Source organism: Anolis carolinensis, chromosome 4, assembly GCF_035594765.1.
Source record: "Anolis carolinensis isolate JA03-04 chromosome 4, rAnoCar3.1.pri, whole genome shotgun sequence".
NCBI lineage: Eukaryota > Metazoa > Chordata > Lepidosauria > Squamata > Dactyloidae > Anolis > Anolis carolinensis.
In genome coordinates, this window is record NC_085844.1 from 240,165,221 (window position 1) to 240,179,659 (window position 14,439).

A 14,439-nucleotide genomic window follows, 5' to 3' on the forward strand; every position below is an offset into this window, starting at 1 on the left:
TATTTGCATTTTTTAATTAATTTTATTGTAAGTTATATTTTTATTTATTATATTTTATTATTTTCTTGTATTATTTTTAGTTATTTTCTGTTATTATAGTATTTTATTGTATTAAATTTTTTTAGTGTTTTTTATTATTTTTTATTGGGTTGCTAGGAGACCAAGTTGGAGGAGCTTAGCCTTCTAACTGGCAGCAATTGGATAAAAGCAATTATTCCTCTCTCTCTAATTAGGACTTTATTTTTCTTTTCTTTTTGTTGTATCAACCTAGAGGCGTGGATGATGGGTTGTGTTGTCAAATTTCGAGGTTGGGGGGCCTGTAGTTTTGTTGTTTTGTGGGTCGTCGTGATGCCATCACTCTTTTATATATAGAGATAAATTGAGGGCATCAAGCAAAATATATCTCAAGACAGCAAAATCTGTTCCATTCATCCACATTTCTCCAGCACAGACCTTAGACAATCTCTCCAGCAGAGTTTGGAAAAGTTATTTGTTTGGACTCCTCCTCCCAAAACTCTCCAGCCAACAGGCCATTCTGCTAGAGATTTGGTGAAATATAGTCCAAACACTTTTAAAGCTCTGTTGTACCCAAGCCAGGGAGGAGGTCATGAAATCATATTATGCCTGAATAAAGAAAAGGGAAGAAAGATGTGGTAAGGTTTCTTTCAGTAAGAGACAAACAGTCACCTTCAAACTTTTCACAACTCACTTCCCTGATATGTTAGAGCCAGCAAAAAAGAAAACCAGCAGTGTTTCTGAAAGTGCATACCGTTGGGCTTTTCAGAGATAAGGCAGCAGGGGAGGTGGTAGCTGCTGTCTCTATCGCCTTCCTGTCACTTTCTGCCTTGTAGGAAGGAATCCGTAGCTCCAACACCATCATATCTGGACTGACATTATGACAAAGCTGTCACTCTTCATCATACTGGAGTCCGTTTGTCAAACCTTCCAGGATTCACCGGTCTTCTTGAGACTTAATGCTGACCAGGCAAAGGATCCCAACAGAAAGAAACAGGCATGTTTTCTTTCAGGCTTGCAGCAATTCTTCCTGTGTTGGCGGAGTATCCTCAGGTTAAACTGGATTAGATTGTCTTCATGTTTAATACATTTCATCCACACTTTCATAACCACTCCAACTGTGCCAATTTGGCAGGAGCATTAAACCTGATTAATCCTCACCCTTTGAGCTGTATTTAAAAAGTCCAAATTTCACTCTCTTCCTCCCACTTTTTCTCTTTGTCTTCAGCTTTGTTGCAAATTGAGTTAAAAATGAATTAAAATTATAAATGTTGCAAATGAACACTGGCTTCCAGAGTTCATCATTCAAAGCTCAAACCACTACATCATATAATTGTTTTGTTTTTCCAAAAAAATCAGGAGGTAAAATATTATTGAGTATTTTTATTAATTTTATAATAATTCTAATGTTCAGTCACAAGAGCACTACAATTTATGGATTGGTATAAATAGGTGATATCAAGGTACCATACTGTGTTTGCTCATATATTAAATAGAGAAGTATCTGCACATCTGTGAGTATACACACAGATGCAAGCACACACTTCTAGTCCTGGCTGTTGATGGTTTTCAGCTACACAACATGCTAAATCCTATTCCCCAAAAATAGGTGTAGCCGTAGTGGAGGACTGCGGCTAGCACAGAGGGTTAACCACCAGCTACAGAAGATGTTGCTGATTGGAAGATTGACAGTTCAAGGCACGGGCAGGGTCAGCTCCCACTGTCAGCCTGCCTAGCAGTTCAAAAACAGCAATGTGAGTAGATAAATAGGTACCACTTTAGCGGGGCAGTAAAAGATGCCCCTGAAAAACATGCCAGCAGTTCAATCGACAGGCTCCTTGGCGTGATGAAAGGAACAACATCACCTTCCCATGGCCAAGTTGAGGACATCCCCCCCCCCCCAGATGCCAGAAATGAAAGAGGGAAGCCTGCCTGTGTTTATACATTGTCTGTTTCTGTCAATTGTCTAATGACATTGAATGTGTGCCATATATATGTAGCTGTAATCTGCTCTGAGTCCCCTTGGAGTGATGGAGGGGAATATAATAAAGTATGTTGTTGTTGTTGTTGTTGTTGTTGTTGTTGTTGTTCCTTTAGAGTTTGGATAAAAACCCAGAACAGATTACCTGCCCCGTTGGCAAGGAAAACCACCACTCACTATTGATTCCTAATAAGTTTCTACAAAAATTTGCATCAGATTAGTGGAAAAAACAGGGAGCCTTTGTTCTGGTTAATCATTATTACGCATTTAAATGATGTGTCATAAATTGTGCTTTGTGTCCTTGCAGATGGCATGCTTTTTGTGTTCCAGCTGATTTGTCAATTTTTTCCTTCAATGCAATCGACCATCATTTGGTTTCCTTTGTTGTAAAAAACGTCAGGTACTCATTCTTCCAGTTCATAGCAATTTCTAGTGTCACTGTTACCTCTCGATTATTATTCACAACAAAGAGCTTCCCTCCACCTAGAGTAAAAACCTCTAGTCTTCACCGCTGGATGAATTTTCCCCTTTATCTTTACATGCTTTTCTCCCTCCTTCCAGAAGGTAATCTAATTGATAACTTCTCAAGAACCAGGAAACTTTCCATTTTTTGCAACGTTAAGCATTCAGCAGAGATTTCCTCTAAATGCACCCCAAACTGACAATTTTCCCATCTCTAGAAAATTTTCATCTGCACATTCTCTTCTCGGTGCCCTTAAACATTGCTCTGAAAACTCCACACCACGAAATGTGAAAGTGTGCTTCGGGGACTTTTCATGCAAAGCTATCTGTTCTCTGAAGGGCCAATTCTCCTTCAAAAGACAGGCTTCTCTTGCAAGCAACTCCTGTCATCTTGGTGGTCTGCTCTGCCCTCCTCATGCCAACCAATGTTAGTCTTTAGCTTCTACAAGGATGATGTCCATCATCCAAGAGGTTCAGTCATTGTTTACCTCTATCTCTAATTCAGTTTGGCTTTACTCTAGAAAACTTCTCTTTATCTGCATGCAGAACACTTTTGGATAATGAATACCATTTTGGATTTTCTTAAATTTGTAATCTTCTGCAGTTAAGTGAGTCCAGTCATCAGAGGACTGTCCCTTCCAAATCAGGACAGTCGGAAGAGATGGGTTTGTAAACTGGAGCAAGGGACTGGAATGGCCCTGGAAGGCTGCAACTTCCAATATTTGGAGACCAGATGATATCAGAGTGCCAGGACTTTGCCTTTAGCAATAGCCTCTCCTCTGATATCGTTTGGCTCCTACCCAATTGCTATTCCATCATTTCTGTGCTCTTTTCCCCAAGAGAATTCCCCTTATCTTCAGTCATTGATAACTATCACTGAAATTTGGATAGGTCTCTATAGCTTTCAATATGATAAGCCCTAGTCATGTAGGATTTTAAATATTTGTGTCACTGATTAAATTAAGATCAGAAATGCAGTTAAACTGGACTAGTATCTGGTGACTCAGTGTGTTAAAGCACTGAGCTGCTGAACTTGCAAACCGAAAGGTCCCAGGTTCAAACCCGGGGAGCGGAGTGACCGCCCACTGTTAGCTCCAGCTTCTGCCAACCTAGCAGTTCGAAAACATGAAAATGTGAGTAGATCAATAGGTACCGCTCTGGTGGGAAAGTAATGGTGTTCCATGCAGTCATGCCGGCCACATGACTTGGAGGTATCTACTGACAATGCCAGCTCTTCAGCTTAGAAATGGAGATGAGCACCAACCCCCAGAGTCGGACACGACTGGACTTAACATCAGGGGAAATCTTTACCTTACCTTACTAGTATTTGTGGAGCATGTTATTGTTGCCTAGGTATATCAGGAATATGGGAGTTTACACATTCCTGAACTCTTTTTAATGGCAGCCCAATACAGAGAGCATTGCAGTATCTTAGTCTAAATCAGGCATGGGCAAACTTCAGCCCTCCAGGTGTTTTGGACTTCAACAGCCAGTAGACTGTTAGGAATTGTGGGAGTTGAAGTCCAAAACACCTGGAGAGCGCACGTTTGCCCATGCCTGGTCTAGATATTACAAGCAACTAGATCCCGGTGTCTATGAGCTTACTGGAAGAATAGATGTTTGCAGAGCTTAGAATAATTACCTTTTGTTTTAACTTCAAATCCCAGAATCCAGTGACCCTGCTGGCAGGAGGTTTCTCATGCAAAATATTTTTCCCAAAGTCAGTTATTATTATTACAGACGAAAGATGGAAAGGCTGCCCTCTGCTGCATTCCTTAGGATTCAAGCCCTGGGATCTGGCTTCATCTTTCAAGTAAAAATATTCAGAATTTAGGCATTAAGGACATGGACATTTGTCTTGCCTAACTTTGTATGATATTAGAGAATCTGGGAAACTTTTATTCATTTGGACCATCTTATTACTCCTCTGAAATTTAAGAGATAAATCCCCATTAAGGGCGAACCCATAAATAAATAAATTCTACCCAGTCTCTAAATAATTATACATATGACTTTTACCTTTAAGGTGAAAAATGATGATTTAAAATTTTATAGCTTTCTTCAGCCTGGATTCCTTTGAATCTTATATCAAGATACTATCTCAGGACGGCATAAAACTTTTGCTAAGCCTGATAACATTTTTCATTGTTGGCAGAGGTGGGATAGTTTGTTCTTATTCTGCATACTAATTTGGAATTTCTTTTATCCAACACACGGACTTGTTTTCCAAGTCATTAAAAAAGATTTCCTTAGCCAACAGTGTATTATATCTAAACAATTAATGGTTGCTCTGAAATCAGAGCTTGGGGGAGAAGCTACACCAGTAAAGCATACCAGTTGGGGAATGCTAGGAGTCGTCATCACCAAAAGGAACTTCTTATTTGAAAGGATGCTATATTGAATGTGGAGCAGCCTTGTTTTCTCCTGCTCCAGAGACAAAGACCTGGACCAACTGATTCGAACTAAAGGAAAAGAGATTCCTCCTGAACATCGGGAAGGTCTTCCTAATGGTAAGAGACGGTGGGATACACTGCCCCAGAGTGTGGTGGAGTCTCTTTTTTGGGTGTTTAGGAATGCTTCAATAGTGTGTTCCTGTGTGGCAGAATGGGGTTGAACTGGATGGTCCTTATGGTCTCTTTCAATTGTATGATTAGCCTGCAGAAGAGAAGGTTGAGAGGAGACATGCTAGCCATGCATAAATATGTGAAAGGGTGTCCCAAGTATGAGATGGGCATGCTTGTTTTCTGCTGCCCTGAAATCTAGGACTTGAAGCATAGAATCATAGAATCATAGAATAGTAGAGTTGGAAGAGACCTCATGGGCCATCCAGTCCAACCCCCTGCCAAGAAGCAGGAAATCGCATTCAAAACACCCTCGACAGATGGCCATCCAGACTCTGCTTAAAAGCCTCCAAAGAAGGAGCTTCCACCACAGTCTGGGGCAAAGAGTTCCACTGCCAAACAGCTCTCACAGTGAGGAAGTTCTTCCTGATATTCAGGTGGAATCTCTTTTCCTATAGGTTGAAGTAGTTGTTGCGCATCCTAGTCTGCAGGGCAGCAGAAAACAAGCTTGCTCCCTCCTCCCTATGACTTCCCCTCGCATATTTGTACATGGCTATCATGTCTCCTCTCAGCCTTCTCTTCTGCAGGCTAAACATGCCCAGTTCTTTAAGCCTCTCCCCATAGGGCTTGTTCTCCAGACCTTTGATCATTTTAGTTGCCCTCCTCTGGACACTTTCCAGTTTGTCAACATCTCCCTTCAACTGTGGTGCCCAGAATTGGACGCAGTATTCCAGATGTGGTCTGACCAAGGCAGAATAGAGGGGGAGCATGACTTTCCTGGATCTAGACGCTATACCCCTATTGATGCAGGCCAGAATCCCATTGGCTTTCTTAGCAGCCGCATCACATTGCTGGCTCATGTTTAACTTGTTGTCCACAAGGACTCCAAGATCTTTTCCACATGTACTGCTGTCTAGCCAGGCGTCCCCCATTCTGTATCTTTGCATTTCATTTTTTCTGCCGAAGTGAAGTATCTTGCATTTATCCCTGTTGAACTTCATTTTGTTAGTTTCGGCCCATCTCTCTAGTCTGTCAAGATCGTTTTGAATTCTGCTCCTGTCTTCTGGAGTGTTAGCTATCCCTCCCAGTTTTGTGTCGTCTGCAAACTTGATGATCGTGCCTTCTAACCCTTCGTCTAAGTCGTTAATAAAGATGTTGAACAGAACCGGGCCCAGGACGGAGCCCTGCGGCACTCCACTCGTGACTTCTTTCCAAGATGAAGACGATGCATTGGTGAGCACCCTTTGGGTTCGTTCGCTCAGCCAATTACAGATCCACCTAACCGTAGTTTTGTCTAGCCCACATTTTACTAGTTTGTTTGCCAGAAGGTCGTGAGGGACTTTGTCGAAGGCCTTACTGAAATCTAGGGTTCAAATTACAGGAATTGAGATTCCACTTGAATGTTAGGAAGAACTTCCTAACTGTAAGATCTGTTCAGCAGTGGAATTCTCTGCCCCAGAGTCTTGTGGACGCTCCTTTTTTTGGAAGCTTTTAAACCAGCCTTTCTCAACCTGGGGGTCAGGATCTGGGGAGGTCATGAGGGGTCACCAAAAAACCATCAGAAAACACATATTTCTGATGGTCTTAGGAACCCCTTTGGCAGAGAAGGCTGGATGTAGGTGAACTACAACTCCCAAACTCAAGGTCAATGCCCACCAAACCCTTCCAGTATTTTCTGTTGGTCATGGGAGTTCTGTGTGCCAAGTTTGGTTCAATTCCATCGTTGGTGGAGTTCAGAATGCTCTTTGATTGTTGGTGAATTATAAATCCCAGTAACTACAACTTCCAAATGACAAAATCAATATTCCCCCCTCAACCCCACCAGTATTCAAATTTCAGCATATCAGATATTTGTGCCAAATTTGGTCCAGTGAATGAAAATATATTCAGATATCAGATATTTACATTGCAATTCATAACAGTAGCAAAATTACAGTTATGAAGTAGCAACAAAAATAATTTTATGGTTGGGGGGTCAGAGACTGGATGGCCATCTGTTGGGGGTACTTTGATTGTGTTTTTCTTGCATGTCAGCAAGTTGGACTGGATGGCCCATGAGGTCTCTTCCATCTCTAGGATTCTATTCTGCCTGAAATGTCTGTGTGGCAACTCCACCAGAACTCACTTTTCAATCTTTATTATTCAGCCAAATGTAGAACAATAACAAAAAGCACTGTCAAGTTAAGAAGAGAATTAGGAACTGGCTTACTTGTTGTTGACCTTCCATTGGCAGATGAAGGCCTTTTATTCCAGCAAGATTTTTTCTTAGTGCCGCTTTCATCCTTTGCTTTTAAACGGAAATGTTTTAAACGGTTTCAACTCTGTAAACAGTCTGTATGTCTTGTCTCCGTGTGTTTTGAACTTGGTTGTTTTTTTATCATGTAAGCTACCTTGAATCTCAGCTTTGGGGGGAAATGCGGGACATGAATAAGTCAGTACACTACAACGTAATCTTTATTATGTCTTTTTAGGTGGCACTTGAGACGAACTCTTGTCAACCCTGCTTGGAAGTAGCCTAACAACATTTTGAGCTACTATTACTAACTATCAAATTTTCCACTGCTTTAAAATTCAGTGCAGAACAGGAGGAAGACATGAGATGCCGACAACCCCCTGAATCCATGACATTCTGACTGGCAGTTTTAAGTTACCCCCTAACTTCCGTGCCCACTTGCCCCCTGGCACGAGCTCCACTGCACTTCCTCCTCTCGCTCCCAAGAGAAGGAAATGTCATGTTCCATGTTTGCTGGGAGTGATTTATGTATGCAGATGGCAATGCACCTCCACTTACTGCTAATGATGTTCCTTCTCCCTCTAATACCCTTCCTCTCCGAAACACTGGATGTGATCAGCCAGCTTAATAAACCTCTCTTCCACTGTCAGACTTGATAAAACCGTAGCTGGGGTTTTTTTTTTTCTATTAGCAAATCCAGTCAGCTAATACCTTTACATTCCGAAGCGTGGCTTCTATTTTGGAGTATGTCACATCTCCTAAGTGTCTTAAAGTAATGCTTGATGATATTTCCCCAACCAGTAAACAGACTGATTATATTACAAATAAGATTAGCTTTCAACAGAACTCTTCAAATGAGAGTATGACAAGAGGAAGGTGAATCTCTGTGTGTGGGTTCTGGTCACTTTCTTCCAAAACGAGAAAGAGAGAGAGGCTCGAGTCAATCAGTTAAGTACAATGTTGAGATTTCCAATTTAAGATGATTCGGTGTTTCCAAGTAAGTGAGGGTCACTTTGTAAAATAGTGGGCTGTATGAATTAATTCAGAGGGGAAAACTGCAAGGATCTAATAACTGGAAAATTAAATGAACCTTTTGTTTTGAATCAAAAATATTGTTCTACTGGTAATATAGGTCTAAATTAGTACAGTAGAGTCTTACTTATCCAACATAAACGGGCCGGCAGAACGTTTGATAAGTGAATATGAATTAGGCCCGGGCTGTGGCGCAGGCTGGAGAGAAAGCCAGCTGCAACCAGCAGCAATGAATCACTCTGATCAGGAGGTCATGAGTTCGAGGCCCGCTCGGAGCCTGTGTTTGTCTTGTCTTTGTTCTATGTTAAAAGGCTTGAATGTTTGCCTATATGTGTAATGTGATCCGCCCTGAGTCCCCTTTGGGGTGAGAAGGGCGGAATATAAATGCTGTAAATAAATAAATAATTAATATGTTGGATAATAAGGAGAGATTAAGGAGAAGCCTATTAAACATCAAATTAGGTTATGATTTTACAAATTAAGCACCAAAACATCATGTTAGACAACAAATTTGACAGAAAAAGTAGTTCAATATGCAATAATGCTATGTACTAATTACTGTATTTATGAATTTAGCACCAAAAAATCACAATATATTGAAAACATTGACTACAAAAATGCATTGGATAATCCAGAATGTTGGATAAGCGAATGTTGGATAAGTGAGACTCTACTGTACTACTAAAAGAGGTGGTCTGCAAACCATTCGTTTCAAATCCCTCAAGATATTCTAGGAAAGAAAGAAAGAAAGAATTATAACCAGGGGGCATAAATATGATACAGGTCTCTGGCAAATAAAGAGGTGCAATGCTGGTCCCCACATCAGATAGTATAGAAGCATCACCCAACACTCGGGGCAACTGCTGGTTTCTATGTTATTGGGAGGAAAATTCACTGTGTGCTTTAGTCTTTAAGAGAACTATACAAGTTGCTGAATGCTATCCTCAAAATATCTTCAACCCTTTTGATAGCTCTTTTAAATGGGAGTGCTGCAGTGTGTGCACATCCATTGATTAATCATAGAAGCTTGAATGGCCATTGCAACCTTCCCTCAAATGGGTGTTACAAGGCACATTTTGGCATTGGGTAAAGGTTTCCCCTGACGTTAAGTCCAGTCATGTCTGACTCTGGGGGTTGGTGCTCATCTCCATTTCTAAGCCGAAGAGACGGTGTTGTCCGTAGACATCTCCAGGTCATGTGGCCGGCATGACTACATGGACCATCGTTACCTTCCTGCCGGAGCGGTACTTATTAATCAACTCACATTCGCATGTTATCGAACTGCTAGGTTGGCAGGAGCTGGGCATTTGTAGAATTGATTATCCAAACTCAAGAGTGACAAGTAGAAATGCACCACATACACCCAATGATGGAGCCCCAGTGGCAAAGTGTGTTAAAGCACTGAGCTGCTGAACCTGCAGACCAAAAGGTCCCAGGTTCAAATTCCGGGAGCGGCGTGAGCGCCCGCTGTTAGCTCCAGCTTCTGCCAACCTAGCAGTTTGAAAACATGCCAATGTGAGTAGATCAATAGGTACCACTCCAGCAGGAAGGTAACGGGGCTCCATTCAGTCATGCCGGCCACATGACCTTATAGGTGTCTATGGACAATGCTGGCTCTTTGGCTTAGAAATGGAGATGAGCACCAACCCCCAGAGTCAGACATGACTGGACTTAACATCAGGGGAAACCTTTACCTTTACTACACCCAATGATGTAGTTTTTTTATAATGTCACAAGCGAATTGAGAACACACTACAAATCGCTTTTAGTGTGAGAGAATTGGCCGTCAACAAAGACATTGCCCAGGATGTGCCTGGAGGTGTTACTATCCTGCTGGGAGACTTCTCTAATGTACCTGCATGGGAAGCTAGGGCTGACCGATGGAAGCTCACCCCGTCTCACAGATTTGAACCTTCAGTCTTCAGGTCAGCAGTTCAACTGGCACAAGGGTTTAAGCCATAGCGCCACTGTAGCACAATGGGTTAAATGATGTAGTGGTCTCCCAAGTATCAATGTATAAATATATATAGAAGAAAAACTTGCACACATGCAATTGTATACCTATTGGTGTTTGTACACATCAGAAGTCTGTGTCATAACTCACCCTCTACAACTGGGGTGAACAAGTCAAATGGAGAGGAGGCAAATTGCTATGAATCTGAGTGTGATTTTTCTGAGACCAAGGAGCTGGGAGTAGGCAGAGGGAGCCATGTTCCTCAGCAGGAGGCTACAGATAGGACCCAATCCATGGATTTAAGCATGTCTCATTTCAGTGTTGTCATGTCCTCTTGAAAGGTCGTCATCCAAGAACCAAGTAGACTAACCCAACCAGATATCAGGTAGGTGGCCCAGTCCTCCCAGTTCAGCCAACTTCCTCTCCAGAGCAACAGTATTCACAGAAACAGCAGGAGGAATTGAAAGTGCAAGCAGAAGGCTGGCATAAACCCTCCCGCATAGACATAGCAAGAGAGCTTTGCACTCACAGCTTTAAGACACATGTTTTAAACACAATTTCATATTACGTAAACTTACTATCCTTAAAAGCAGCAGTCATGTGTTAGTCACTGGAAGCAACTTTCAGTCCACATCATGATGGCTTTACGAACTGACCCTGCTACATATTGTATTCCTAGGATTTATGTCCTTGGTTTGCTTACTGACTTCTCTCCTTGGACTTTGTTCTGATTTATAACTTCTTGACCTCAGACTGCTTGTTATCCAATACCTTTCCTGCTTCGGCTTCTGAGCAGGACAACTGTAGTCTGCATAAGTGTATGGTACCCAACTCTTTTCTCTTCAAATTAGGAGTGCAGCTCAAATATAAATAACTGAAATCCTCCTTCATTTCAATGAAAGACATGGGCAGAGTAGTGATGGTAGCTGAGTCTTGACATGCTGCCCATGTGAGGCTACCAACAGAGATTCACTAACCAACATAACTCACCAAGATCTCTGTTATTTGACATCCTCTGGTTTTTAAAAACTCAGCTTGAGTGAAAGGGATACACTCTATTTCCCTCTTGGAAACTGAAACTTAGTATTGTTTAATATTTTTACTACCCTGCATTGTGCCTGTAGTTGATGGTGGTTGGCGTCATGCCTAGTAGTTGGTGATGGGTAAAACAGGATGATGACTAGCAGGGTGGTGATGCTGCAAAAGGTATGGAAGGGGTGAATTTCAGTCCTGGGTTCTAAAGGTCAGAGTAATCTATCTGTAAGAACCCATAGGAAGCTGCAATTCAGGGAGGATGCTTTGAAGATAGGATGCAGCTGTGATTAACTGCATAAAAAGAGCTAGCCTAGAGATTGCTCTTTGGGAGAAAAGTATCTGTCATAACAGACCGTGGAAGCTGGTGGTCCCTTCCTTCTTGGTGGATTGTTAGTATTCACATCTGAACAGTGAATTCTTGTGCCTTGTAGAACCTTGAAGACTTTTGTGTTGATGAACTATGACTATGCTTTAGACTGGTGATTCCCAAAGTGGGCGCTACCGCCCCCTGGTGGGTGCTGCAGTGATCCAGGGGGGTGGTGATGACACCTATTAGGAGATGGGGCGGGGTCAGGGGAGGGGCAGGGCCTCTTCCCAAGAGCCCGAGACAGGGCTGAGAATCTATCTATATCTCTCCTGAGGAGCCTGTTAGGACACAGAGGGTGTTAGGACTAAAGGGTGGAGCTAGGGGTGGGGGGCGGGACCTCTTCCCAAGAGCACGAGACAGGGCTGAGCCTCTGTGTACCTCCCCTGAGGCGCTTGTTAGAACACGGGGCGGGGTATAGAGGTTCAGCCCCATCAGGCATGTGGGAAGATGCCCTGCCCCCTCCTCTAGCCCTGCCCCCTGTGTCCTGGCAGGCGCTGCAGGACAGGGCTCAGCCCTGCCTCAGAGCTTGTAACTCCACCCATCCCAGTCCTGGCCGCCCATTTGTGGCCCCGCCCACCTTCCCCTCCCCCTCCAAGCCCTGCATCTTGGACTAGGGGAAAGGCTCAGGCCCGCCCTCTTGAGCAGGAGCCACACCCACCCCTTTAAGCCACGCCCCCCTTTCCAGGGGGCACTGAGTAATACTTTTTCTGGAAAGGGGGCGGTAGGCCAAATAAGTTTGGGAACCACTGCTTTAGACTCTTGCTCCTTGGAACATTCATTTGTAAAATATTGGCATTTGACTCTTGGACTGAATTGTTTGACTACTATATACTCCTGAATACTGTAGTACGCTCAAAGTTCATGAGACTTTACTTTATATCTTGCAGCAGTGAGTTATCTTTATGTTTGAACTCAGATCTTGAAAACAGTCAAGTAATGTATGTATGTGTTTAAAATAAAATAGTTTGGGACACAAACTGGGTGTTGTTCTTGGTTCACCTCTGTTCACCAGCAGAGACCAGGATCCTGACAACACCTTTGTATCAGAGTAATGCCACTTTTGCAATCATGGTCCTGGAATGTATACCCTAAGAAAAGGGACTGAGGATTCCACCAGGGTACCTTGGCATCTGCAGCATAACCGAACACTGAAGCAAACATTCTCAGTTTTAGCTAGCTAAACTAAAAATCCTAAAGTTATTTAGCCTAGAGCCATGACAGTTAAAGTGTTATCAAACTGATAAAGAATCATATACTTTCTGTAGAGTTTGAAGGTTTTTGTTTGATTCTGCATTTCCTTGGATCTTTTGCAATGTGACAAAAGTGTTTATTATCTCAGTTGTTACATTGATTTCCTTTGGATATCTTCTCTTCTTTCAACACCAAGGCTCTGTATGTTTTATTCACTGGCTTTACTTCCCCAAACATGTAACCTCATTATTTTCTTTAAAGTCTCTTATTGCTTTCACAAGTCAACGAAACCTGCTAAATCATCATTTATCAGACCTTTATTTGCGGCTTCCCGTTTTATTTTGGATGTTATAATATTATCACATTACAGTGATAATTAGCCTATAGTTCCTTTTGCTGCCACTTCATTATTCTCTGAGTTTATTCTATACTGCTATTTTAATGGTTCATTGTAAGCCATTTCGATTTCTTTTAAAAAACATATTGAAAAACTTTTCACAGATGAAGAAAATAAGTGGCGGGGGGCACTTAGGGCAGGGTCAGCATGGCTAGGGAAAAATACATAACCCAATGACCAATGAATGCTGAAACAACTTTTCCAAGCTATGAAAATGAGAGGGAAATAACATATTGCAGAACTCATAATATGCCACTGATTTTCCCTAGCAATGGCTTTACTAGATTGTTTTCCCATGTGTTTGTAAGCCTTCAAATCACCTGTTGACATCATGACCTCTAAGAAAACCCTATGAATTTCATAATGTTTTCTTAGGTAAGCAGTGCTCAGATGTTCCTTCCCTTGAAATAGAGCCCACAACACTAGAGATTAATTGGCTGTCATAGACTTGCTAGAGACTCCAATGACCATCCACAGTCCAACTCCCTTCTACCAGGAACACACAATCAAAGCACTTCCAACAAATGGCCATCAAGCCTCTGCTTAAAAACTTCGAGAAAAGAAGACTTCACCACACTCTGAAGCAGCAAATTCCACTGTTGAACAGTTCTTTTGTGCGAAAAAGACCTTGGAGTCCTCGTGGACAAGAAGTTAAACATGAGCCCACAATGTGATGCGGCAGCTAAAAAAGCCAACGGGATTCTGGCCTGCATCAATAGGGGTATAGTGTCTAGATCCAGGGAAGTCATGCTCCCCCTCTATTCTGCCTTGGTCAGACCACACCTGGAATACTGTGTCCAATCCTGGGCACCGCAGTTGAAGGGAGATGTTGACAAGCTGGAAAGCCCAGAGGAGGGCAACTAAAATGATCAAAGGTCTGGAGAACAAGCCCTATGAGGAGCAGCTTAAAGAGCTGGGCATGTTTAGCCTGCAGAAGAGAAGGCTGAGAGGAGACATGATAGCCATGTACAAATATGTGAGGGGAAGTCATAGGGAGGAGGAAGCAAGCTTGTTTTCTGTTGTCCTGGAGACTAGGACGCAGAACAATGGCTTCAAACTACAGGAAAGGAGATTCCACCTGAACATCAGGAAGAACTTCCTCACTGTGAGGGCTGTTCAACAGTGGAACTCTCTGCCCCGCACTGTGGTGGAGGCTCCTTCTTTGGAGGCTTTTAAGCAGAGGCTGGATGGCCATCTGTTGGGGGTGCTTT